Source organism: Equus przewalskii, chromosome 14 (genome assembly GCF_037783145.1).
Source record: "Equus przewalskii isolate Varuska chromosome 14, EquPr2, whole genome shotgun sequence".
Lineage (NCBI taxonomy): Eukaryota > Metazoa > Chordata > Mammalia > Perissodactyla > Equidae > Equus > Equus przewalskii.
In genome coordinates, this window is record NC_091844.1 from 1,814,760 (window position 1) to 1,841,599 (window position 26,840).

General features: G+C 37.3%; 1 pseudogene; it reads right to left on the minus strand.

Annotated features, from left to right (window-relative positions):
- Positions 1–1,274: 1,274 nt before the first annotated feature.
- On the minus strand, positions 1,275–11,126 carry LOC103564532 (sulfotransferase 1C3-like; annotated as a pseudogene).
- Between the last annotated feature and the right edge of the window lie 15,714 nt (positions 11,127–26,840).

The window sequence follows — 26,840 nt, forward strand, 5'->3', positions numbered from 1 at the left end:
CTTTCATCATCTCTTCTTCCTTACAGCAGTCTGTAGGGACTACCTGCTTTTCTTTCTTATTTAAAGTTGTCATCAAAGTTTGCTAGAGGATGGGATGATATCTCCCCAGGTTCCTTTGGCCTGGAGTGTGGGGGAACACAGCACTGCTTTTTCACTGCAATCAGGTGGGAACAATAATCATGACCATGCAGAGGTTACTTTGTTCTGCACCTTAGGATCTCTGTATATTGCTCCTGATTACCTTTTGAGATGCTAATTGAAAAGTCTTTTTAGATTTCTCTAATTTTACTTCTGAGTTTAAAACTCTTCAAATTCTTCCTTTCTTCTGACGCTCTCCTGGCACTTTAGGGGGCATGTGTAGCTCCTGTCTCCATTGGGCCAGTCATCTCTCTGAGGCCTTCTGCCCAGATGGCAGCCCGCGTATCAACAGAATCTCTTAGTGGCATCTCCTCAAATAACACAATATTACTTCGTCACACAAAAAGTCAGCTGTTCATTGGAGCATAGTTGAAACACTAAATTTATGATAAATCTGAAAATATAATTATTGTGAGAGTGATGCAAAATAGACTAAGTATTAAGAGAAATGGCAGTGCACAGTCAGGGTGCTTTTATCCCAGATCTCAGCTTCCAGATCAGAACCAATAGCGATTGTTATTTGTATCAAGGAAAGATTTTACAGTTCTTCACTGCATGGTTTCTTTAATTTGAGCTCTTTTGCTTAAAAAAAAATCAAATTTTAGAAAAGTAAAAATTTTTCTGCTTTCCTGTTGACTTATTTTTTTAATTTCAGAGGCAATTTATTTACGTATATTCCTGTCTAGATAAATCATGATTCTGAAACCTACTTATTAGCTCTTCTCTCTTGCAAGTTAATTATTTATACATAAATACCATCAGGAGTGCTAAAAACTCCACACCTGTGCATTGGGACTCAGAATACCTATCTCTTATTTTATTGTGAAGTCTACATTAGATTGCACATGTGAATGCATCATACAATTGTTTGTTCTCACTTTGTTATGCACAATAAAAAATACCTATATTTTAAAAAATTCTCATGATGCTCAGCCACTGATCTCTACTCTTCTTATTTTATTGGCTCGAGTGGAGGTCTGTTGATATTTTAAGTTGTGTTTTAGTATTGTAGCAGACTAGCTAAGCCCCTGGTGGACAGAGACTGAATGCTAATAAGCTTTACATTCGGTCCATACTTCCCCACCCAATATATTAAAAGGCAGTGTATTTGGCATAGTTTCCTATTTTCTTTCTTCTCAGATCTCTCTCCAGAAGGTCAGCGTGGTCCCTGACATCTTCTTATAATGCTCAGCAAATTTCTCATTCATGGCCAGGGTCAAATGATTCTTCCAGTCTCCAGGCATGCCTGAAGGAGAGCAAAGAAATTCACAGACAATCCCTCAGCCCCACTCAGCCTGAGCTTCCCACCACATGGCACAAGGCACATCCTTGCTCCCTTCTTCAAATTCTGCAGGTCCCATGGAGGTGCCCTACCTGGGCCATTTTGCTCTATTTCCTATCCACTATTGACTCTGATGCCACCCAACTCAAAGTCCACAATTGGTTACTCCCTCAGAGACAAAGAAATGTCTTACAAGGTGGCATTGCTTTTTAAACTTTTGCTGTTGGGCGAAATTTAATACAGTTAATTCCTCACAGGTAACATTTAGACAACCATGATTTTCTGCAAACTGTTGTAGCTTGGCAATCCAACCAAGGAAGAATTAACTAATTGGTCCTCTAAATTCACCTAGTGCTTTATTTCTAGTGGTTTCTTACCCCTTTGCAAGCCAACTAACTCAAAGTGCTCGATAAAACTATGGAATTCTTGATTCTAACTCCCAACCAGTGAATTAGAATCCTTAAACAGGGATTATGGGTTTTCAAAGGTGATTTTGATTTAGTCAGGTCGATTGGTATTTGGGACCCACTAGTATAGTCTCCCCTTTACCCTTGATAAGAAATTTTCACATATTGAGTTATAAGGGATACATATTCTGGTTTAAACCTGATTCGGCCTGAACTAAAGAAGCCTTACTTAGGGCCTGTAGCATACATTGTACATCTGCTTTAACCATTAAAGATATGGATGCATTAAATATCACCTCAAAGTAAAAGAATGCACTCTTTGAAGATAAGAATGCATACTTCCTTTCCTCCAACGCCAGTGTCAGTACTCCTGAAGATAAGTTTCCTTTCCCCAATATCAGGGTCACGTTGACCTACTAACCGGTAACTAAGTCTCTTTGAAACTTCGATGAATATGTATCATTTGTGTGTTTAATGTATGTTCTTTGTTCTAAAAAAGTATAAAAGTGTACTGAAAACCATGCTTCTCTGGAACACTTTCTTCCTTTGTGGAGACTGCCTTCCTGGGCTAGTCCTCAGCTTGACTCAAGTAAATCTCATCTTATCTCTTTTATCTATAGAATGGTCATTGTTATTTGCATGGGCCCTCTCTTATCTTGAACTTCATGCATCTGTTTCTCAATCTATTAATCTGTTAATAAACTATTTATTTCTACCTATAAACTGTTAATCTCTCTCTTTTTTTAAGATGGGCACCTGAGCTAACATCTGTTCCCAATCTTCTTTTCTTCGTCTTCTTCTTCTCTCCAAAACCCCAGTACATAGTTGTATATTCTGGTTGTGAGTGCCTCTGGTTGTGCTATGTGGGATGCCACCTCAACATGGCTTGATGAGCGGTGCCATGTCTGTGCCCAGGATCCAAACCAAGAAAACCCTGGGCCACTGAAGCTGAGCGTGTGAACTTAACCACTTGACCACAAGGCTGGTCCCTAAACTGTTAATCTCTTGAGGACAGAAAGAGTGTCTCACTCATTCATTTATGCATTCATTTGCTCACTCATTCAGCAGACATTTACTGAGTTCCTATGATATATGAGGCATATGCTAAGTACTAGTGGAACAAAACTGAACACAACACTCCCTTCTGGACAATCCATTGTCTCACTGTGGAGACAGACATGAAAATAAATAGTTACAGAGCTATGTGCTAGGTGCTAAACTAGAGCTCTGAACAAAAGCAGTGATGGACCACACCTGTTCAGAGGATGCAAGAGACTTTAGAGGAGAGATTATGCTTGAGCTGGGGTTTTATATTCATGAAGGACAGAAGTTCTCAAAGTGGCCAGGATCATCAACGTCACTTGTGATCCTGTTAGAAAGGCAGATTCTTGGGCCCCCCTCATACCTACTGAGTCAGAATCTCTGGTGTGGGCCCAGAAGTCAGTGTTTTCACAAGTCCTCCAGGGAACTCTGATGGATGCTCAAGTTTGAGAAGCATTGGCCCAGGCTTTTGCCAAATGGGCAGGGTGAAAAGGAGTAGAAATTCTTAATTTGATTTTGTGGAGGATCAGAATTTGCCACTCCAAAAAGTTTCTCTTTGGCTTGATTATTTTTAAGAAGAAAGACTGAGAAAGAAACTTTGACCTTCCCCCTAACTGCCTAAAAAAATTTAAGGTAGAAGGCCTTTTCCAGGAAGCTGCCAATACCATAAGATAACTATAGTATAATAAAAACTAGGTGAGGTAGACAGGGAGGAACCTAGCAAGGGCCAATTAAATCAAAGTTCTCCACATGTCCCTTTGTTTTTGCAAAGTATGACAAACCTTTGTTTACCAAATATTTGCTTTTCCATCTCCATGTAAATTGCCTTCCTCTCCTTCAAAGTCCCAAATCACTACCCTCCACATCTTCCTTTGACTTTAGCTGAAGATGGTATTTAAGGTGGTGGCTTTAGCCATCTTAGTGAGTTACTCAGTTTTCCTCGGTTTTCTCCTGTCATTCTGTCTCACCACAACTTAATTCTTAGACTAGCCAGAAGAACCTAGAGGGTAGAGGAATAGTTGTTCCTCCCCTACAATTGAAATATATCACTTTTTCCTGGAAATTAAGCTTAAAATTATTTTGGCTTATAGGGCAGAATATATTATAGAATCGAGTTAAATAAAAGAAATGTCCCCAACCTTTCCTCAAGAATTTTGAGATAGTGTCGTCACATATGTGGGAAGGGAGAGCATGGGCTTTTCTTTCATTACATCAAATGAGGTATGGTGGATGATCTTATTTATAATGTCCTCCGACAAGGTTTTCTCCAAGAATTCTACAAAAGCTTGTGGATCTCATGTTTTGGATTCTGACCATAGAGGAAAACAGCTTTATGAGGAGGGGAAAAAGAAGAGCTTGGCCAATTTAAAAGACAGATTTTTGCATAAAGTATAATTGTCAGGAGGCTTTGCTGAGTCTGACCAACGACACTCAGTGTACTTACCTTTTCTGCATCTTTGTAGAAGAGGTAGAGGACCCAGTGCTTGCTCTGTGCTACCTACGACCCTTTCACATGGTCGCACCAGGAGCCGTGAGCCACTAGAAGAGGGAGAAGCGCTGTTAGTTCTCAGTACCAGGGCCAGACCCAAAGAAATGAGGCAACTTACCATTCCTTTGGAATAAGCTTCTTGAACTTTTATTCAGCTTATTTAGTGAAGGGGAGGTAGTTTTCTACTAATAAAAGTTAGATCAATCTTTACAGTTTAAAGCAGAGATTTATAATATATATATTTACTGTATGTGACTTTACCCATGTAGACCATTTCTTGGGACTCACCTTAAATCATTTCAGTAATAAAATATTTCACCTTGTGAAAAGTCAGCATAAGTGGAGCCATTTTGAAATAGAGCCAGAGTAGTCATTTCAGAGGAACTGCATGCACATCTTACTCCTTGAACCTTTGGACTGTTTGAGCTGGGCCAGACCTTTGGGCTGGGCCAAACTAACATTGTCTTCCAAACAACTGTTTGTAAAGTTCACAGGAAAGCAGGCATCCTGACCACAAAGACAGATGACTATCTGCTCTCTTTCTGTAGATCCAGTTGGTAAGCAGCCATGTATAGCTAAAGAATAACCTAGCTTAAATTGACAAATAATAATGTACACCTGAAATTACACAATGTTATAAACCATTAGGATCTCAATAAAATAATTGAAAAGAAAAGGATAACCTAGTTTATTAACACCTCTAGAAGATTTTTTTCCCTCTTCCTCTTCTTTTCATGGAATTACCACTTTCCTTTTCCCATAAAAACCCTCCTATTTCACCCTGTAATTGCGACACTATTTGGGTTTCTCCTGGAATTTGTGTTCACCAGATTGCAATTCTTAGATCCCAAATAAACACTTTGTCCCTTAAACTGGTTTCTGTTTTTGTAGGATGATAAAGTGTTCCTGGTAAACAGTGTTTAGTTCCAGATTCAACGACTGACTCAGGTAGCTCAGTCTTAGAGCTTGGGTCCTCCTGCTATGCTCCCCTCATACCTGTGCTATGCATTTTGCAAGTGCATAATCAGAAAGAGATGCAACAACAGCAGAGAGAAAGGTACCACTGAGGGGAACTTAAGGGATTTGCCTACTTGGGAAACAAGGGATTGATTTTCTTTTACCAATTTCATCAATTTTCATTCATTCACAGGGAAATGAATGGAAACCCTAGTTAGCTAATACTGTATTTTCAGGTCATGGCAGTGATATTTCAGTGTCCCTGATAGATTGGCACATATGGCAGCTTCCTGATTTTGGTTCTGGGCATGGTTGTAAAAACTATGTTAGCATTTTATATATATAGTATATTACATAAAGTGTATATATAATGGTATATAAGTAATTATAAAAGTAATATTTATTGAGTCTTTGCTTTGTTGCAAGCATGATGCAAAGTGGACATAAAGTTTTGTCTGAAGGATGGTAAGAAATATTGTTCAGAGGTGAAAAGTCCACAGAGCAAGTAGGCAAGTGAGTGAAATGTTCTCTTCTGAATGAAGATGATCAGGGATGTATGTTTGTAGTTGACTTGAACCCTGACATGTATCATGCTGACTGATACATATGTCAAAGTTCTCCAAAGAAATAGAACCAATGGGAGATTTTATATACAAATGATCTGTTTTAAAGAATTGGTTTCCCCAATTGTGGGGGCTGGAAATTTTCAAATTCGTCGTGCAGGCTGGCAGGCTGGAAACTCAGGCAGGATTTGATGTTACAGTCTTGAGGCAGAATTCCTTCTTTTCTGGGAAATCCGTTTTCGCTCCTAGGCCTTCAGTTGTTTGGATGAGGCCCATCCATGTTGTTGAGGGGTAACCTTCTTAAAGTCACCTGATGAGGATGTTAATTAGATCTGCAAAATACCTTCACAGAAATATCTAGATTGGTGTTTGATTGAATAACTGGGTACGACAGACAAGTCAAGCTGACACATAAAACTATCACAACATGAGATTTGAGAAAAATCATAAGAGAAGCCTGGGATCCTTCTCTCTCCTATGCTTCCTCCTACCTTGCCTACTCTCAAAAATTCTCTCATAAATATTGGGAAATCCATTCAGTTGGAGTCTTATCTAGATTTGTAATTTTTCTTATCATTAGCTGTCTCTCCTCTTTTATCTCATTTGTTTCTGAAGAAGTTGTTCTGACAGAATCCTCTGTCTTGATTCACTTGAGTGACATACTTGATGGGGATTCTTTTTGATTGGTTTTTCCATAGACTTCTGTTTTATCCAAATTGTGTTGAGGAATTCATTTCATTTTGATCTTTTTCTTTTCTGAAGAGAATATGAATGCTGGTCAGACTTGGCTATAATGAATTCATGGGGGCAATGCAAAATGCTTCCTGATTTGGGAATTTAACTAAACTTGACCAAATAAATGGGTTGTCAGTAAGAACTATGAAATATTGGTATCCTGACTTGTTGGCAATATCTTATTTTTGTCCTTGCCCTCTCTGTTTACCAGGAAGAGCTATTAAGGACCTACTTTCTGCTTGGAGGCAGCTCTTTGCTCAGTAAACTGGTAGATGCTGGCTTAGGGAAAGTCAGATTGCCCAAGGACTGGGACCACTTGACATCACAAAGCAGTCATTTCATTCATGGGAACTCTAATTATTTGAGGAACATTCATTATGTGGAGCAGCCATGATGTAACTTTCATCCATTTGTCTGAGTTCTTCCCACCCCAATATGAAATATAATGACGTAATCTTGTTTCTAAATTAAAGCTCCATGTAAAGGAGGTCAAGACAATCTTCACATCCTAAATTGCCCCTATAACACTTTAGTCTCTTCTTCTGTCTACACATTACTGTTTTCTTGAGATCTCTTCTTTTGTCAAGGTTTTGAGATCCTTATCAGTCTGGTTTGACATACGGTCAATTCTACTTGGTTGGTTTTTTGACAGGTGAACCTAAAGGGTTCAGTAGTGTCCTAAGCTGTGATCTCAGTAAGATCTACTAAGATGTGACCTCATTACTGAAGATGAGGGGCCACAACTACTAATTCTAATTAGAAGGCCCTGCTAGAGAAGACATCTAAGATTGTACATTATGGTGTATGGGAACGGCACCCTCTGCAATTATGCGGTGCACAACTTTTATGGCTGTACACAGTGGCACTGCAGCCCAATAACACAGTAAGATAAAATTAGCATGAAGTGATCCTATTCCTTCAGCTGCCCTAGGTCTTTCTGTATGAAATGTCTCCTCTTTCCCTTATTGTTCCTTATTGTCAGTTTTTGAAATCCAAGTTAAGATTTGGATACTTTTACCTTTGTCCCTACAGTTATACCCTAATATGTGCTCAATTTATATTTATATCCACTTTTGGAAAAAAAAATCTTCTACCTGTCTTTCCCAGTCTCCAGATCCCTAAGACAGGACCTGGTCACTCAGGATGGCATTCAGTACCATTCTCTGCCAGAATACCAGAGGCCCTTCTCATGGTTAGAATGTCCTGAAGGGTAGAGTACCCCAAAGTCAGTTTGCACTCACCTTTTCTAGACATGAATTTCTCACAAAATTCGTCCAAGCTCTGAGGATCATGGAATAGGAGGTCATCATGTGAAGGTGTTGTTAGTAACACACCAGGCAATCCTTGGCACTTCTGGCCAGATAGATAACCTGAAATCAAGGAGAGAGAAGGAAGCCAGAGAAAGAAAAATAATACTGTAGAAGAGTGTTCCAAAACAATGATAACTGCCTCTTATAGGTATATATAATTTTATTGACTTACTACTTAAAAATATTGATTAAATAAACTGAGCCCATTCTTTGACCCTGCTTTGCTGATGGACATGGGGAATACAGAGACAAGGAGAGTGCCCTACCCTTAGAGTAGTCATATGTTATGTAGGAAGATGAACAAAATGTTAGGACAGTACTGTAAATAATGACTGGAATATGATATACCAAGTACTCACAAGAGGAAAAAGTGACAGGGCATTCCTAGACATTCAGGGAGGGAACCATGAAATGGCAAGTCTCAGGTGTATCTTGACAGGGGAGAAGGAATTTTCCTAGCTTCACAACTGGGAAAGAGGTGTGAAGGAGAAAGCATTTTTTGTGCATACGATCTCATTTGACTCCCATAGATGTTAGAGCTGGTAAGGAGAGAAGGGATATTTGCCTCTTTAATTGATGAATTAGCTAAGATTTACAGAATCTGAGTGACTTTACCAATAATACATGGTTAGTACATGAGGGGGTCAGGGCCGGAACAGAGAAATTTGGGCATTGAATCCAGAGCTGCTTCATTACATGCACAGTGCCTGTACATATCAGCAAGACTCTCACAGAGGAATGTCTAAGACAGTGTTTCTCAAAGATTAGAATGGTTTTGCTAATATACAATATTTTTCATATTTGGGTTGCTCTTGGCTTTGCCTCAGGAATCTAGGCAAAATAAGGAAAGTGGCATGGCAAGCTGCTGATTGGGAATTTATGATCATTCATTCAACAGATACACAGCAGACAAGTAAGCTGCTACTACGTGTCAGACTCAGTCCTTTCCTTCAAGGAACTCACAGTCAAGAAGAGGTAAGAACTCACAGACAAGAGAGGCAAGAAAAGAGAAAATTACAATGCAGTGTGATGAATACAATGATGGGACAAACACACCCACACTTATGCCAACATATATAGGTGAAATTTATCCAGCCATGAGTGGTCAAGGGAAGCTCCCAAGAGTAGGTATTATCTATGCAAATATCTAAAGATAAGTAGGAATTAGCCAAGTAAAGATGGGAGGAGATGCTTGAGTCAGATGAATAGCACATGAAAAGGTCAAGGGTGTGAGGAAACACTGTGTGTTAAAGGACTTACAAGATTTTCAGGATGCTTTTAGCAAGAATGGAGGAGTCTGAAGAGATTGGGCTGCCACTGAAGCAGGGCCCAGGCTGCCAAAGGCCTTGAAAGTGATATAAAGAATTTGGACTTGATCTTCAATCCGTCTGTGGAAAATTTAAAGTAGAGAAATGCCTTAGTCAGATTTGTGTTTTAGAAGGATTACCAACTACAAAGAAGAAAGGCTGGAGGTGGCAAAACAAGAGGCAGGCAGACTAATTGGGAGGCAAAAAAGAACAATGACCTCTTGGGTACAGATGGCAGTGTTTTAGTATATTGGATAGGTTAGAAAGATACGAAGGAATTAAGTGGACTTTGTGAGAGAACAAATGTGGAGGCAAGGGAGATAAAAATGATGACAGGTTTTGAGTTTGGCCAATTGGGTATATTATGGACATAGGTGTTAGCGCCTATAAACATAGGTTCCCTATACACCATACAAGAGGGGCCAAATAAAAACTGTAACGCCAGGCTTATGGCAATGAAAGCGTTTTTATTTCAGGTGATATCAGCTGGGAGATGAGAGTAAGCCCTCAAATTCATCTTGTTTCTTCTTGTCTCCCAGAAAGATGGGAAGCCAGGGGTGTTAAAGGTTTGTGAAGAATGTGGCTTCTTATAGAGAGTGGGGGAAGTTAGTGGCCTTGCTGGTTGGAGCTTTCCCACCAGCCTGCATTCAGCCTTGGGATGCTGTTTGCAGAAAGGAGGAGGAGCTGATAAGGAATCCAGGTGGCTGTCCTTGGCCATGTCTGTCTCCATGGCAGATAGTGGATTCTGGAGCCAGGGAGCGAGGGAATGAGCAGGGAAAGAGTGCTTTCGTTTTAATCCCATATATGCTGGGTTTAATGTAGGGGAACTGATATCAGGGCCGGCATCATAGGGAATCCTTGAAGAGAAGCAAATTCTACACTTTTGCTTCTGAGGCCAGGAGACTATTCTCTAATATTTTGGCTGAGCAAGGCAAAAGTTTTACTTTAAAAAGTGTTTCCCTCTGTTCTAGCTCCCCATCCACTCTGATTTATAACAATACAGATTATTTTGGAGAATTCAGGCAAGGAATTATCATGAAATAGGATCAAACAGAATATTAGAAAATAGCTGTCTACAGATTCCAAGTTTATGTAATTCTCAATTTTTAAGGACTTTGTCTAGGAAAAATAGCACAATGGGTTTTTGAAAGTATCTTCAATTGCATAATTTATATCACCAAGTTAAGAGAAGTTTGAAAAGTCAGCTCTTTTTACCTCACAGTTTTGTTTCCAGCAAGATGGTGTCATTAGGCGTGAAGGAGGGAGAGTTTTTAACACTCGTGGTGAAGGCATATCAAGAGCTATCTCCAAATCTAGAAAAACAATTCATATTCTTCATTTATTCTTGTTACTCTTGGAAATCCTTGAATTTACATTTGTGTCTTATTCTAAAGAGTGATTTATTTTATATTTTTCCCTAGGAGACAATTGAGACAATAGCTGTACATTCAGAAGGATGCATAAAGCATCCCTTCCTTCCTATTCTTCAAGCTTTTCTTTGTTTCATCTTATTCTTTGGACTCAGACTTTCAGGAAAGTTCATTAGCTCCCTCAACGAATTCTCTTAATGTCCATAACATACACCCCTCCTCCTTTTCCTCCTTCTCCCTCTCTTTTTTAAGAAATCATTCCCATTCGTTTACAATAACTTAAAATTAATGTCTGACTCTTCCACAGATCTGAACACAGGGAGACTTTTCAATATTGCTGTATAATACTCACCAGGTTCTTAGTTATAGGGAAATAATTCAGTGAAGGGGTGTCTTTCAGTAGAGGCAGCTTGGTTGCATTTTGCCTCATCACCATCATTTTGAATCATGTCTAGAATTTCTTGAATCCACGTTGTACTTGAAGATATTAGAAACAGTTCTTTAATTTTAGTCAGCTGGGTGTTCATCCTAAGTATTTAAATATTTTGAAGAAAGACAATATGAGAATAATTAGACATTAGAGTAATGTTGTAGAGGCAAAAGGGAGCCATTCTGTTATACCTCTCCTTAGGTACGAGGTGGTCACAAAATTTCATGTGGGAGGACTTGGAGAAACGTTTTCACCTTTTTTTGCAAAAAATTTTAAACTTACAGAGACTTGAAAACATAACATAAAGAGCACTCCAAATATTCAAATTTTAAAAAACATTTTGCTTTATTGGCTTTAGCCTTTCTCTTTCTCTTATCTAGATCTATCTATCTATCTATATATCTATCTTTCTATCTATCTATCATCATCATCAACTATTTATCAGCTATCCATCTATCTATCATGTTTGACTGAACCATTTGAAAATAAGTTGCTGATATCAGGACGCTTCATATCGAAATGCTCCAGGAGGCATCTCCCAAAATGACATTCTCCTATTACATTTTCTATATGTTTCTTATCACATCTAATTTATAATGACTCTTTAAATCATAAAATACTCAGTCTATATTAAATTTTCTATAATTGTCTAATAATATCATTTATAGTTTTTCTCCCCCCAATTAGAGTTCATGGATTGTGTTAGTTTTGATGTTCTTTTTTTCCCTCTCAGCCTAGAATTGTCCTCTCATGTTTTTTCTTCATGACTGGTTTTTGAAGAGATCAGTCAGCTGTCTTGAGTATGTCCCACATTCTGGTATTTTTCTCATAGTAAGTTTAACTTGTTCCTTTGTTCCCTATATTGTCTGTAGACTAGAAATAACATCTTGATTAGGCTTGGGTAAAGCATTTTTGGCAAGAAGATTTCTCAGGCAATGCTTTATACTTCAATTTGCATCATGCCCAAAGGTCCACTGTGTCAGATTGTCCCACAGGGAGCCATGCCACTTGTGATCATTTGGTTAAGTAGGTGACTCCCATATCTCCCTTGCAAAGGTACATATTTCCACTTGCTATTAGGAATTAAACTGTATGGTGACACTTTGGCACCATGTGACTATCCTGTTCCCTCAAATTTTATCTAATTCTTTTAGGATTCATTGATGATACTGCCTGAACGAATTTTCTTTTCTTTTCTTTTTGAAATACATCAATAGTGTACAAGGGTTCCCTCTTGTCCACACCCTTGCTGACATTTGTTACCTCTTGTCTTTTAAATTTTTTCCAGCTTTATTAAGATAGAATTGACAAATAAAAGTGTAGTATTATTAAGGTTTACAATGTGATGATTTGATATACATATATACTGTTAAGTGATTCCCACAATCAAGCCAATTAACACGTCTATCCCTTCACATAATTACCTTCTCTTTGTGGCGACAATGCTTAAGTTCTTCTATTTTGGCAAATTTCAAGTATATAATCCAGTAGAACCCCCTTATTCACAGGGAATGTGTTGGTCCAAGACCCCCAGTGGATGCCTGAAACTGTGGATAGTACCGAACCCTATGTGTACTATGTTTTTCCTATACATGCCTACTATAATAAAGTTTAATTTTTAAATTAGGAACAGAAAGAGACTAACAATAACTAATAATAAAATAGAACAATTATGACAATGTACTGTAATAAAATTTACCATAGATCTTAGTCACCTCCACATATGATTTTTTTCTCTTCATTAGGTTGAGAACGTTCATCTTTTCACATAAAGGCAGCACTTCGTGGCTTCTTGTTGGCATATCTGAATTTCCAGCATCCCTACTCTTGCTCTTTGGGGCCATGATTAAGTAAAATAAGGGTTACATGAACACAAGCCCTGTGATATTGTGACAGTTGATCTGATAACTGAAAGACATCTACTATGTGGCTGGCTAACAGGTAGATAGCGCATATGGCATGGATATGCTGGACAAAGGGACGATTGATGTCCCAAGTGGGATGGGGTAGGATGGTGCAAGTTTTCATCACAGTACTCAGAATGGCACACAATTTAAAACTTATGAATTGTTTATATCTGTAATTTTCAATTTAATATTTCTAGACTGTGGTTGACTGTGGGTGATTGAAACCGTGGAAAGCAAAACCATGGATAATAGGAGACTCCTGTACAGTGTTATTAACTATAGTTACCATGCATCACATTAGATCCTCAGGACTTATTCATCCTATAATTGAAAGATTGTACCCTTTGACCAACATCTCCCTATTTTTCTCATCTCCCAGACCCTGGAAACCACCATTCTACTGTTTGTTTTCATGAATACAACTTTTTTAAAGCTTCCACATATAAGTGATACCATACAGTATTTGTCTTTCTGTCTCTTGCTTATTTCACTTAGCATAATGCCCACTGCCTGAACTAATTGTCATTGTGGGTTGCAAGTTATTAAGTTTCTAATCTCATCATTTTATCTCTACATATTAGGTAAATCTTATGTAAAGAATTTTCCCCGATTAACTGGGGAAGAAATATAATTCCTTTAAATTATTTTCTTTAATTACTCTTTTAGAGTAAGAGATAAATATGTGCTATCTTCAATAGTGGTAAATAAGTTTGTTTCCTTCTTTTTCTTATAGTCTCATAAGTTTTTTGATTGTGGTGAAAATTACATACAAGAGAACAAACTCATTTTAAATGTGTAATTTGATGAATTTTGACAAAGGTGTACACCTGTGTAACCAAGACTGCGGTCAAGATTAGAACCTTGCATCTATTTGTAGTCAGTAATCTCCCATCCTCAATTCTGGTCCAGACAACCACTGATCTGTTTACTGTTGCTATAAACTAGTTTTGCACGTTCCAGAATTTCATATAAATGGAATCACACAACATGTACTTATGTGTCTGACATCTTTCATGCAACATAATGATTTTGGGATTCATCCACATTGGTGTGTGTATCTGTAGTTTATTCCTTTTTATTGTTGAGAACTCAATTTTATAGACATACTGCAATTTATTTATTCATTTATATGTTGATGGACACTTGGGTTGTTTCCAGTTTTGGGGTATTTTGAATAACACTTCTATAAACATCTATGTATATGTATTAGGGTGAACATAGGTTTTTATTTTTCTTGAGTCAATCCCTAGGAGTGGAATTCAGCTTTACCAATACTTAGTATTTTCATTCTTTTAGCCATTCTAATGGGTGTGTATTTCATTGTAGTTTTAATTTATATTTGTGTCATGATTAATTATGTTGAATATCTTTTTCAATGTTTATTGATCATTAGTAGAGCTGTTTTGGTGAGTTTTTTTCACACGTTTTTACTTTTTATTTTCTTAGTGGAGTTTTTAGAAAATAGAAGTTCTAATTTTGATGAAGTCCAGTTTATCAGTTTTCTTTTATGGTTAGTGGTTTCCACGTTATCTAAGATATTGTTGCTTAACTTAAGGTTTGAAGATTTTCTTCTATGTATTCTTCTGTAAGTTTGATAGATTTAATTTTTTTCTTCTTCTTCTTCTTTTTTTTGGTGAGGATGATTGACACTGAGCTAACATCTGTTGCCAGTCTTCCATTTTTTGCTTGAGGAAGATTGTTACTGAGCGAACATCTGTGCCAATCTTCCTCTATTTTTTGTATGTGGGATACCACCACAGCATGGCTTGATGAGAGGTGTGTAGGTTCATGCCTGGGATCCTAACCTGTGAACGCTGGGCCTCCAAAGGAAAGCCCCCTAACCCAACCATGATGCCGCCAGGCTGGCCCCTATAGCTTCAATTTTTATGTTTAGGTATCTGATCCACTTCATCTTGATTTTCTTGTGTGAGGTATGAGGTAAGTGTCAATCATCTATGCCAATACCATATTGTTTTGATTGCTGAAGCTGGAAGTCTTGACATCAGATAATGTAATCCCTCCAAATTTGTTCTTCTTTATCAAAAATATTTTGGCTGTTCTAGGGCATTTGCACCAAGTAAATCGTAGAACCATTTTGTTAGATGGTGATTGAGATTGCATTAAATCCATATATCAATTTTGGAAGAACTGGTGTTTTAACAATATTGAGTCTTTTGATCCATAGTAATGGTGACTCTTTATTTAGAAATTTTAAATTTCTCTCAGTAGTGTTTTTATATATGAATCTTTTATGATTTTTGTTAAATTTCTTTTAAATTGAGGTATAATTAACATATAACATTATATTATTTTCAGATGTACAATATAATGATTTGATATTTGTATGTATTGCAAAATGATCAGCACAATAAGTCTCCTTAACATCCTTCACCATACATAGTTACAAAATTTCTTTTTCTTGTGATGAGAACTTTTAAAATTTACTCTCTTAGCAACTTTCAACTATACAATGCAGTATTATTCAGTACAGTCACCATGCTGTACATTACATCCCCAAGACTCACTCAGTTAATAACTGGAAATTTGTTCCTTTTGATCCCCTTCACCCATTTTATCCACCTCCCGCTCCCCACCTCTGACAACCACCAATCTGTTCTCGGTGTCTTTGAGCTTAGGTTTGTTATTGTTGTTGTCTTTTTAGATTCCACATATAAATGAGGTCCTATAGTAACTGTCTTTCTCTGTATGACTCATTTCATTTAGCATAATGACTTGAGGTCCATCCTTGTCACAGACAGAGGATTTCCTTCTCTTTTATGACGGAATAATATTCCATTATATACATTAATATATTAATATAATATATAATAATATTCCTTTATAGATACACACACACACACACACACACACACACACACCCCACATTTTCTTTATCCATTCATCCATCAATGGATACTTATGTTGTTTCTATATCTTGGCTATTGTAAATAATGCTACGGTGAACATGGGGGTGCATATATCTTTCTGAGTTAGTGTTTTTGTTTCTTCAGATAAATACCCAGAAGTGGAACTGCTGGATAATGTGGCAGTTCTATTTTTAATTTTTTGAGGAAATTCCATATTATTTTTCATAGTGGTTGCACCAGTTTGCATTTCCATGAATTGTACAAGGGTTCCCTTTTCTCCATATCCTGACCAACATTTATTATTTCTTGTCTTTTGAAGGTGGTCATTCTAATAGGTGTGAGGTGATATCTCGTCACGGTTTTGATTTGCATTTCCCTGATGATTAGTGACGTTGAGCACCTTTTCATGTGCCTGTTGGCTATTTGTGTCTTCTTTGGAAAATGTCTATTCAGGTCCTTGGCCCAGTTTTTAAAATCAGATAGTTTCTTTTGCTGAGTTGTACAAGTTTTTATGTATTTTGGATATTAACCCCTTATAAGATACATTACTTGCAAATATTTTCTCCCTTTGGCAGGTTGCCTTTTCATTTGTTGGTTTCCTTTTCTGTGCAGAAGCTTTTCAGTTTGATGTAGTCCCACTTGTTTATGTTTGCTTTTGTTATCTTTGCTTTTAATTTCAAATCCAAAAAATCATTGCCAAGGCCACCGGACCTTACTGTCTATGTTTTGTTTTAGGAATTTTATGGTTTCAGGTCTTATGTTCAAGACTTTAATCCATTTTGAGTTAATTTTTGCATATTGTATAAGAGAGTGATCCAGTTTCCTTCTTTTCATGTGGCTGTGCAGTTTTTCCAACATCATTTATTGAAGAAACTAACCTTTCCCCATTGCATCGTCTTGGCTCCTTTGTCATAAGTCAATTGACCATATATGTATATGTATATTTCTGAGCTATCTCTTCTATTCCATCTGTTTTTATGCCAATACCATACTGTTTTGATTACTATAGTTTTGAATCAGGGAGCATGATGCCCCAGCTTTGTTATTCTTTCTCAAGATTGCTTTGGCTATTTGGGATCTTCCATAGTTCCATACAAATTTTAGGATTGTTTGTTCTATTTATGTGAAAAACGCTGTTGGAATTTTGATAGGGATTGCATTGAATCTGTACATTGCTTTGGATAGTATGGGCATTTTAACAATATTAATTCTTCCAATCTGTAAACACAGAATGTTTTTCTCTTTTTTTGCATGTTTTTCAACTTTTTTCATCAATGTCATGATTTTCAGTGTACAGATCTTTTACCTCCTTGGTTAAATTTCTTCCCAGGTATTTTATTCTTTTTGATGTGATTGTAAATGGAATTGTTTTCTTAATTTCTCTTTCTGATAGTTCATTATTAGTGTATAGAAATGCAACAGATTTTTGTATATTGATTTTGTATCCTGCAAGTGTTTTTTCTTACTTTTTTGGTGAGGAAGACTGTCCCTGAACTAAAATTTATGCCAGTCTACCTCTATTTTGTATATGGGATGCTACCACAGCATGGCTTGATGAGCAATGTGCAGGTCTGTGCCCAGGATCCAGACCCACAAACCCCAGGCCACTGAAGCAGAGTGTGTGAACTTAACCACTATGCCACCGGGCCAGCCTTCCTGCAACTTTATGAATTTGTTAGTTTTTTTGGTGCAGACTTAGGGTTTTTTATATATAATATTTTGTCATCTGGACATAGTGACAGTTTTACTTCTTTATTTTTGATTTGGGTAGCTTTTATTTCTTTTTCTTGACTAATTGCTCTGGCTAGGACTTCCAATACTATGTTGAATAAAAGTGGTGAGAGTGGGCATCCTTGTCTTGTCTCTGGTCTTAGAGGAAAAGCTTTCAGCTTTTCACCACTGCATATGACGTTAGCTGAGGTCTTGTCATACATGGCCTTTACTATGTTTAGGTACATTTCCTCTCTATTTTCTTTGTTGAGAATTTTTATCATAAATGGGTATTAAATTTTGTCAGATGTATTTTCTGCATCTGTTCAGAAGATTTTTTATCCTCCACTTTGTTAATGTAATGTATCATGTTGATTGATTTGTGGATGCTGAACTATCCTTGCATCCCTGGAATAAATCCTGTGTGATCATGGTGTATAATCCTTTCAATATATTATTGAAGTCAGTTTGCTAATATTTTGTTGAGGAGTTATGAATCCATGTTCATCAGGGAAATTGGCCTGGATTTTCTTTCCCTTCGGCATCTTTGTTTGGTTATGTTATCAGGGAAAGGCTGGCTCAGTAAAAATGAGTTGAACGTTTTTCCTCTTTTAGTTTTTGCAAGAGTTTGAGAAGGTTTGTATTCTTTGAGAATTTGTTAGAATTCACCAGTAAAGTCATTTGGTCCTGGACTTTTACTTTTTGGGAGTTTTTTGATTATTGATTTAATTTCCTTAGTATTAATTAATCTGTTCAGATTTTCTATTTCTTCATGATTCAGTCTTGGTAGGTTGTATGTTTCTAGGAATTAATTCATTTTTCCTATGTTGTCCAATTTGGTGGCGTATATTTGTTCATAGTACTCTCTCATAATCCTTTGTATTTCTGTGGTATCAGCTAGAACATCTTCTGTTTCATTTCTGATTTTACTTAATTGAAGCCGCTCTGTTTTTTCCCTTGTGAGTATAGCTAAAGATTTGTCGTTTTTGTTTATCTTTTCAAAGAAATAGCTCTTAGTTTCATCGATCTTTTCTACTGTCTTTATAGTTTCTATTTCATTTATTTCTGCTCTGATCTTTGTTACTTCCTTCCTTCTTCTGATTTGGGGCTTCATTTGTTCTTCATTTTCTAGGTCCTTCAGGAGTAATGCTAGGTTGTTTACTGGAGATTTTTCTCATTTCTTGATGTAGGCATATTTTGATATGAACTTCCCTCTTAGAACTGCTTTTGCTGTATCCAATAAATTTTGGGTTTTTTTTTTCCATTTTCATTTGTCTCAAGTTTTTTTTAAGGAAGATTAGCCCTGAGCTAATGGCTGCCAATCCTCCTCTTTTTGCTGAGGAAGACTGGCCCTGAGCTAACATCTGTGTCCATATTCCTGTATTTTATATGTGGGATGCCTACCACAGCATGGCTTGTCAAGTGGTGCCATGTCTGCACCCGGGATCCAAACCGGCAAACCCTGGGCCATCAAAGCAGAATGTGTGAACTTAACCGCTGCACCACTGTGCCAGCCCCTCAAGTTATTTTTTGATTTCTCTGTCAATTTCTTCTTTGACCCATTGGTTGTCCAGTAACATGTGGTTTAATTTCTACATGTATGTAAAATTTTCAGTTTCTTCTTGCAATCAATTTCTAGTTTCATACCATTGTGGTAGGAAAAGATGCTTGACATGGTTTCAATCTTCTTAAATTTATTAAGACTCATTTTGTGCACAAACATATTATCTATCCTGAAGAATGTTCCATTTGTCCCTGAGAAGTACGTGTATCCTGTTGTATTTGGCTGGAATGTTCTGTATATATCTATTAAGTCATCTGGTCTAACATGTCATTTAAGGTTGATGTGTCCTTATTGGTTTTCTGTTTGGATGATCTATCTATTTATGACCATGGGGTATTAAAGCCCCCTACTATTATTGTATTGCTGTCTATTTCTCCCTTGAGGTCTGTCAATATTTGCTTTATACATTTAGGTACTCCTATGTTGAGTGCATAAATATTTACAAGTGTTATATCCTCTTGTTGATTTGACCTCTTTAGTATAGTGTAATGCCAATCCTTGTCTCTTAGTGCAGTCTTTGTTTTAAAGTCTATTTTGTTTTGCATAAGTATAGCTACCTCAGCTTTTTTTGGTTTCCATTTGCATAGAATATCTTTTACTACTCCTTCACTTCTGGTCTGTTTGTGTCCTTACATCCGAAGAGTCTCTTGTGGGTAGCACAGAGGTGGGTCTTTTAAAAGAAAATCCATTCAGCCACTCTGTCTTTCGATATAAGAATTTAATTTATTTACATTTAAAATAATTATTGGTAATATATACTTATAATTTTGCTAATTGTTTTCTGCCTGTTTTATAGTTTCCCTCTGTCCCTTTTTTCTTCTCTTGCTCTCTTCCTATGTGGTTTGATGAATTTTTTTTAGTGGTATGCTTAGATTCCTTTCTCTTTATATTTTGTGTATCTACTAAATGTTTCTGCTTTGTTGTTACCATGAGGCTTACATATAACAACTTATAATAGTCTATTTTAAGTCCATAACTTAAGTTTGAACACATTCTAATGTTCTACATTTTTACCCTTTCTCTCTATGTTTTCTGTTTTTGTTTTTTGCTGAGGAAGATTTGTCTTGAGCTAACATTCACTGCCAGTCTTCCTCGTTTTTTTTGCTTGAAGAAGGTTGGCCCTGAGCTAACATCTGTGCCAATCTTCCTCTATTTTGTATGTGGGTGACTGCCACAGTGTGGCTGATGACTGGTGTAGGTCTGCACCAGGGATCTGAACCCGCAAACCTGGGCCACTGAAGCAGAGTGTGCCAAACCCAACCACTATGCCATAGGGTAGGCCCCTTATGTTTTCTGCTTTTGATGTCATATTTTTCATCTTTTTATCTTGTGTATCCCTTAACTAATTATTGTAGTTACAGTTATTTTTTTCTATTCTTGTCTTTTAATCTCCATACTAGCTTTATAAGTGATTAATTCACAACCTTTGCTAAATATTTACCTTTACCAGTGAGATTTATACTTTCATAAGTTTTCTTGTTACTAATAAACTCCCTTTATTTTCTGCTTAAAGAAGTTCCTTTAACATTAATTGTTAGGCTAGTTTAGTAGTGATGATTTCCTTTAGGTTTTGCTTGTCTGGAAAACTCTTTCTCTCATCTTTAATTCTGAATGACAACTTTGCTGGGTAGAGTATTTTGGTTGGAAGTGGTTTTTTCCCCATCCCTTTGAATATATCATGCCAAGCCCTTCTGGCTTTCAAAATTTCTTTTGAAAAATCTGCTGACAGTCCTATTTGGGTTCCTTTGTACATAACAAATTGTTTTTCTCTTGCTTATTTCAAGATTCTCTCCTTGCCTTTGACATTTGACATTTTAATTATAATGTGTATTTGTGTGGGTCTCTTTGGGTTCTTCTCATTTAGAACTCTCTTAGCTTCCTACATCTGGATGACTGTTTCTTTCCCAGGTTAGGGACGTTTTCAACCACTATTTATTCAAATAAGTTTTCTGCCCCTTTCTCTCTCTTTTCTCCTTCTGGGACTCCTTCAATGCAAATGTTGGTCTGGTTCATGTTGCCCTATAAGTCCTTTAAGCTATCTTCACTTTTTCCCATTCCTTTTGCTTTTTGTTGCTCTAACTGGGTGAATTCCACTGTCATGTCTTCGAGTTCACTGATCCTACTTCTGCTTTGTCTAGTCTGCTGTTGGACCCCTTTAGTGTATTTTTCAATTCAGTTATAGTATTATTCAGTCTGTGACTTCTATTGTGTACTTTCTTATATTTTCTATTTTTCTGTTGAAGTTCTCCCTGTGTTTATCCATTCTTCTCCCAAGTTCAGGGAGCATCTTTATGACCATTGTTTTGAACTTTTTATCAGGTAAATCTCTTATCTCCATTTAATTGAGAATTTTTTCTGAGGTTTTTATCTTGTTCTTTTGTTTGGAACATATTCCTCTATTTCTTCATTTTCCTTGACTCTTTGTGTTGGTTTCTACACATTAGATAAAACAGCCACCTCTCCAGTCTTGAAGGAGTAGATTTGTATAGGAGATAAACTTTATTGTTCAACCCTATCCAGGGTCTTTGTTGTCTCTTAAACTTTGTAACTTTCTAAGAAGGCTATTTAATTTCTAATGGCTTCCAGTAGTTGAGGGTGTGCCAAGATTTGTCAGTATCTCAAAAGGAAGGATCTCATTTAGCATCTAAATTCAGGCTGAATGGAACCCAGATCCTCAGGAAGAAGCTTTTAAAGTATGTGAATATATGCAGTTCTGTGGGACCTCAAGTATAAACCCCACTTGCCACCAGAGCCAGGCTTTCTAGAGGTATCTGTTGGGTGTCAGTTGCAAAAATCAGGGTGCTAGATGAATGTATAAGCTCCTTGGTGGGAGACTCTGGTGAGCTGGAGTGAGACAGAGAGAGAGAGCAAAAAATGGTGCCCCCTGGGCTAGTTCCTCAAGAACACCTCCATAGGCCTTTAGATGTGTGCCAAATCTGAAACCTGCTCCTCTAGCTAAAGCTCCAGAGCAAGCTAATAGGCCTCTTTCATAGAGGCCTGTAGGTGTGTTTCAGTCTGCTGTTTGTGCAGTGCCCTGGCAGTGGTAGCCAGTCAAGAACTTTCTCTCCAATTTTTAAAGTCCTATGGGACATAGAAATGCAAGGCCCCTGGCCAATAGACCCAAGTGATTAAGGGGCATCCTCTGTGTGGCATTGGCAAAAATTGGGCACCGGATGCATATAAAAGCTCCCCTCTGGGAAATACTGGTCCTCTGGAGGAAGGCAGAATGAAAGCACAAAGATTGCACCTGTTGGCTAGAGGGAGGCAGAGGGAGATTGCAAAGATGGCATCCTCCAGCCTCCATCCCAGGAGAGTATCCCAGAAGGCCTCTAGATGTGTGATAAGTTAAAGGCTTGCCACTCAGGCCGATGTTATAAGTTAAGCAAATAAGCCTCTTTCATTTAGAGTCTGAGTGCTTCTCAGTCACCTGCTTCTGCACTAGGCCCTGGGGTGGCTGTGTCCAAGGACGTGAACCCTGTAGGAGTCATTTCTCAGTTTGTTGTAGCCTTGTGGGTCTTGTGGACATGAGCCCCATTGGTTCTCAAAGCTAGATGTTTTGGAGGCTCATCTCTCAAGCGCAGGTCTTAAAAGTTGAGGTGCCCAATGTGAGGTTCAAACCCTTCACTCCTCAGGGAGAAGCTCTGGGTTTTCAGTTCCTTCCCAATCAAGGGCCATGGTGCTAGGGGTGGGGTTTATGGTGAGATTGTGTCTCAGTCTCTCCTACCTGCTCTGATGTGAAGTTTTTCTCATTTGCCCCATGTGTAGGAGTTGCTCAGATAGTTTTTAGGGTTTTTTCAGAAATTGTTCCATATGTAGCTGTAGATTTGGTGTGTCTGTGGGAGGAGGTGAGTTTAGGGTCTTCCTACATTGCCATCTTGAACCAGAACTTCTGTTAATAATTCTTGTTTTGATATTATATAGTCATTCTAGCTTGTTGATAATTATTATTTGCATGGTATGTATTTGTCCGTTATCTTCTGCTAATCAAGGATTTATATTTAAAGTATATTTTAATTGGGATGTTTAGAAAATTTATGTTTGATACAATTAGTTGCATAATTGGCCCTAATTCTGCCATCTTGCCATTTTTTTCTATTATCCCATCTTTATTCCTTTGTTATTCTCCTCTTGCCTTCTTTTGGACTGGCTGGTTTTTAGAATTTCATTTGGCTTTTTGATAATACCTCTTTGTTTTATTTTTCCAGCAGATAGTCTAAGGCTTATAGTATGCACCTTTGCTTTATCACAGTCTATGTTGAAATATTACATTGTTTCATGTATTATGTAACACTTTACAACACTGTATTTTTACTTCCTCTTCTGAGTTTTACTTAGGTCATAAATTTTTTTTCTACATATTCTAAATTCTATAATACATTGTTCTTAATGTTCTTTTAAATAGCAAATTATCTTTTAAACTTTTATCCTTTAAAAGTCTAAAAATGGGAAAAATTGTTATATTTACCCACATTCTTATCATTTCTGACATTATTTATTCGTTTGTGTATCAGATCCAAGTTTCCTTTTCTTTTTTCTTTTCTTTCATTGCAGTAACATTGGTTTATAATATTACTGTGATTTTCTGTCAGACAAAAGAAATTTTTTAACATTGCTTTAAGTACAGCTCTGCTGACAACACATTCTCTCGGTTTTTGTTTGTCTGAAAAAAGTCTGTATTTGACCTCCACTTTTAAAGAATATTTAGCTATATATATAGAATTCTAGATTGACAGTTTTGTCTTTTTCCCCCTTCACTTTAGAGATGTCATTCATTGTCTCCTTGTTTGCAATGTTTTAGAAGAGAGGTCTTTGTTTCCCCATATGCAGTATGTCTTCTTTTCTATGACTATTTTGTAAAATTTTCCCATTAGTTGCTAGCAATTTGATTATAGTGAGGTTTGATGTTTTTGTGTATGTGTGTATATTTTCTGATAAGGGTTCATTAAGCTTCTTGGATCAGTAGGTTGATAGTTTTCATCAAATTCAGTAAAAGTTTGATCATTATTATTTTTTAAATACTTTTTGCTTCCTTTCCCTTTTATGGGACTCCAATTAGACTGCTTAATTTTGTCCCACAGATCACTGAAACTCTTTCCATTTTTTTTCATTCTTTGCTTCAGTTCAGAGCGTTTCTTTTGATATTTGTTTGTTATATCATCATTTCTCCTACAGTGTCTAATCTGCTCTTAATTCCATCCAGTTTAATTTTCATTTTAGATGTTGTATTTTTTTTAACTCTAGAAGTTCCATTTGGTTCTTTTTTTAATCTTTCATTTATATTCACACTAGGTTCATCTTTTTCCTTTAAATATTTGAAAAAATATGTAATAGCTGTTTTAAAGTCCTTGTCTACTAATAACACCATCTCTGTAATTTCTGGGTCTAATCCTATTTACTGACTTTTTTCTTGATTTAAGGGTGACTTTTTCCTATTTCTTGAGATATTGTGAATCATAGGCTCTTGTGTGATAGGTTTTTTTGTCTTTCTTTAAGGATTGTTGGCAGTCCATTGCTAGGCAGTTAAGGTACTTGTAGATATGCTTGATTCTTTGAGGGATTCTTCTTCTTTGTTGTGTTTCATCCAGAGTAGCTTCTACCCTCGAGGTGATGTGGCCCCATCACTAAGGCATCACCCTTTAGGGTTTCTACTGAATATCCAGAGTGTTCATGAGAACTCTCTATTCTGGCTGTGTTATTTTCTATTGCTGCTATAACAAATTACTATAAACTTAATGACTTAAAACAAAACTGTTTATTATCTCATAGTTTCTGTAGGTCAGAAGTGTGGCATTGTGGTTGGATCCCATATGTAGAGTCTTACTAGGCTAAAATCAAGGTACAAGCCAGGGCTGCTGTTCTCATCTGGGGCTCTGGGTCCTCTTCCAAGCTCAGGTTTTTGTCAGAGTTCAGTTTCTTGTGGTCGTATGACTGAGCTATCCATTTCCTGATGCTTGGCTCTCTTCATCTTCAAGCCAGTAATAATGCATTGAATCTTTATTATGCTTTTGAATCTCTCTGACTTTCTTCTCTGCTACATCTCTCTGCTTTCCTCTTCTACTTTTAAGGACTCTTATGATTCTGTTGGGCTAGTTCAAAGTAATCTCCCAGCTTAAGTTCAGATGATTAGTAACCTTAACTACATCTGCAAAGTCCCTTCGGGCATGTAATGTAGAATAACTTCAGATGTGACACCAGAGGACTTAAGAGTACAGGGACCAAAATTCTGCCTACCGTAGGCTGGCTGGAACACAAAAATCTCAGCCCTATGTGGTGTCTAGGGCTTATTTGGCTAGCAATTTCTTAGTAGTTCCTTGCTTGACCTCAGGAGTTTGATCCATATAAGTGCACTTTACTATTCAGCAATAGATTCAAGGGCTTCCCTATGCAGATGTCTGGGAGTATTTCTTTGTGTAGTTTCTTCCTCTCTAGTACTCTGCCTTGCAAATTACAGTCATCTAAGTCTCCCAGAACTCTCATATTTGACTCTTATATCTGCCATGGCTTCTTTGAGTTCTTCCTCAGGAAATGTCTTCAGACTGAAAGCTGGGACAATTGTTTCGTGTCTCATATATTTTATTTGTTTATGTCATTTCATATATTTTGTCCAGTTTGTTAGGTGATTATGATTAGGGTATAAGTCCCATCTAGTTCCTCTATCATGGCTGGCCAGGAGGTTTTCACTTACTGTTTTATTGGTAAGTTAGAGGCTTTGTTCTTTTGGATGCTCAAAATGTCCCAAACTTGCTCGGTTTGAGCCCTTTCAAGCTGGTTCCTGTGTTCTCCTGACATACCCCTCCATTAGTTTTTGAGTTTTTGTTTGCTTTCTAGCAAACAACACATCCTAGACTTGCTTTGTGTATTCCCTGTTCAGGACTGGGATCATCCATTCCCCAAATACTCCTGGTTTCTTTTGGTGAGGAACGGTATTTAGAAACCAAGTTCTGGGCATTAGGTGTACTTATTGCTACTGGGATATACCTAGGAATTTTCAAACAACAGAAGCTTAAAGCATTTTTAATCAAGATGAGAGGGACAGAGCAGAAAGTTTTTAGTTGACTTTCTTCAAGAACTTTGAAGTATTGGACAATCAGTTTTTGAATATCTGGGATGATAGAAAGATACCTGGACAATGGCACATTTTAAAGAGAAGGCTGGCCGGGATGAAGGTTTATATTGAACCTTTTTGTGTAAGTTATTGATTCTCAAATGGGGCATTATCTGCTCCACTCTCAAGGCATTTAGGAACATGTTTTGGTCATCAGGAGAGAATGCTATTGGAAATTGATACCCTAGAGGCCAGAGGTGCTAAGTTACCTGCAATACTCAGGACAGGTCTGCATAAGAAAGAATTTTTTGACTCAAAATGCTGATCATGCTTTATTGATCAATGCAAAATGTCCAATAGTTTAATGTTCCAAATATGGAACATTGTTATATGTTTTGATACACTTACCTAACTTTGGGTAAATTCCCAGAATAAGATCATCAGGTCTGGTTTTAAAATTATAGAATTTTTCTTCTTCTCCCCAAGCCCCCAAGCACATAGTTGTATATTCTAGTTGTAGGTCCTTCTGGTTGTGCTATGTGGGATACCACCTCAGTGTGGCCTGAGGAGTGGTGCCATGTCCACACCTAGGATCTGAACCGGTGAAACTCTGGGCCGCTGAAGTGGAGCATGCAAACTCAACCACTCAGCCATGTGGCCAGCCCCCAAAATTATTATAGATTTTGTGCCACATTTCTTTTGATGATATTGGCAAAGA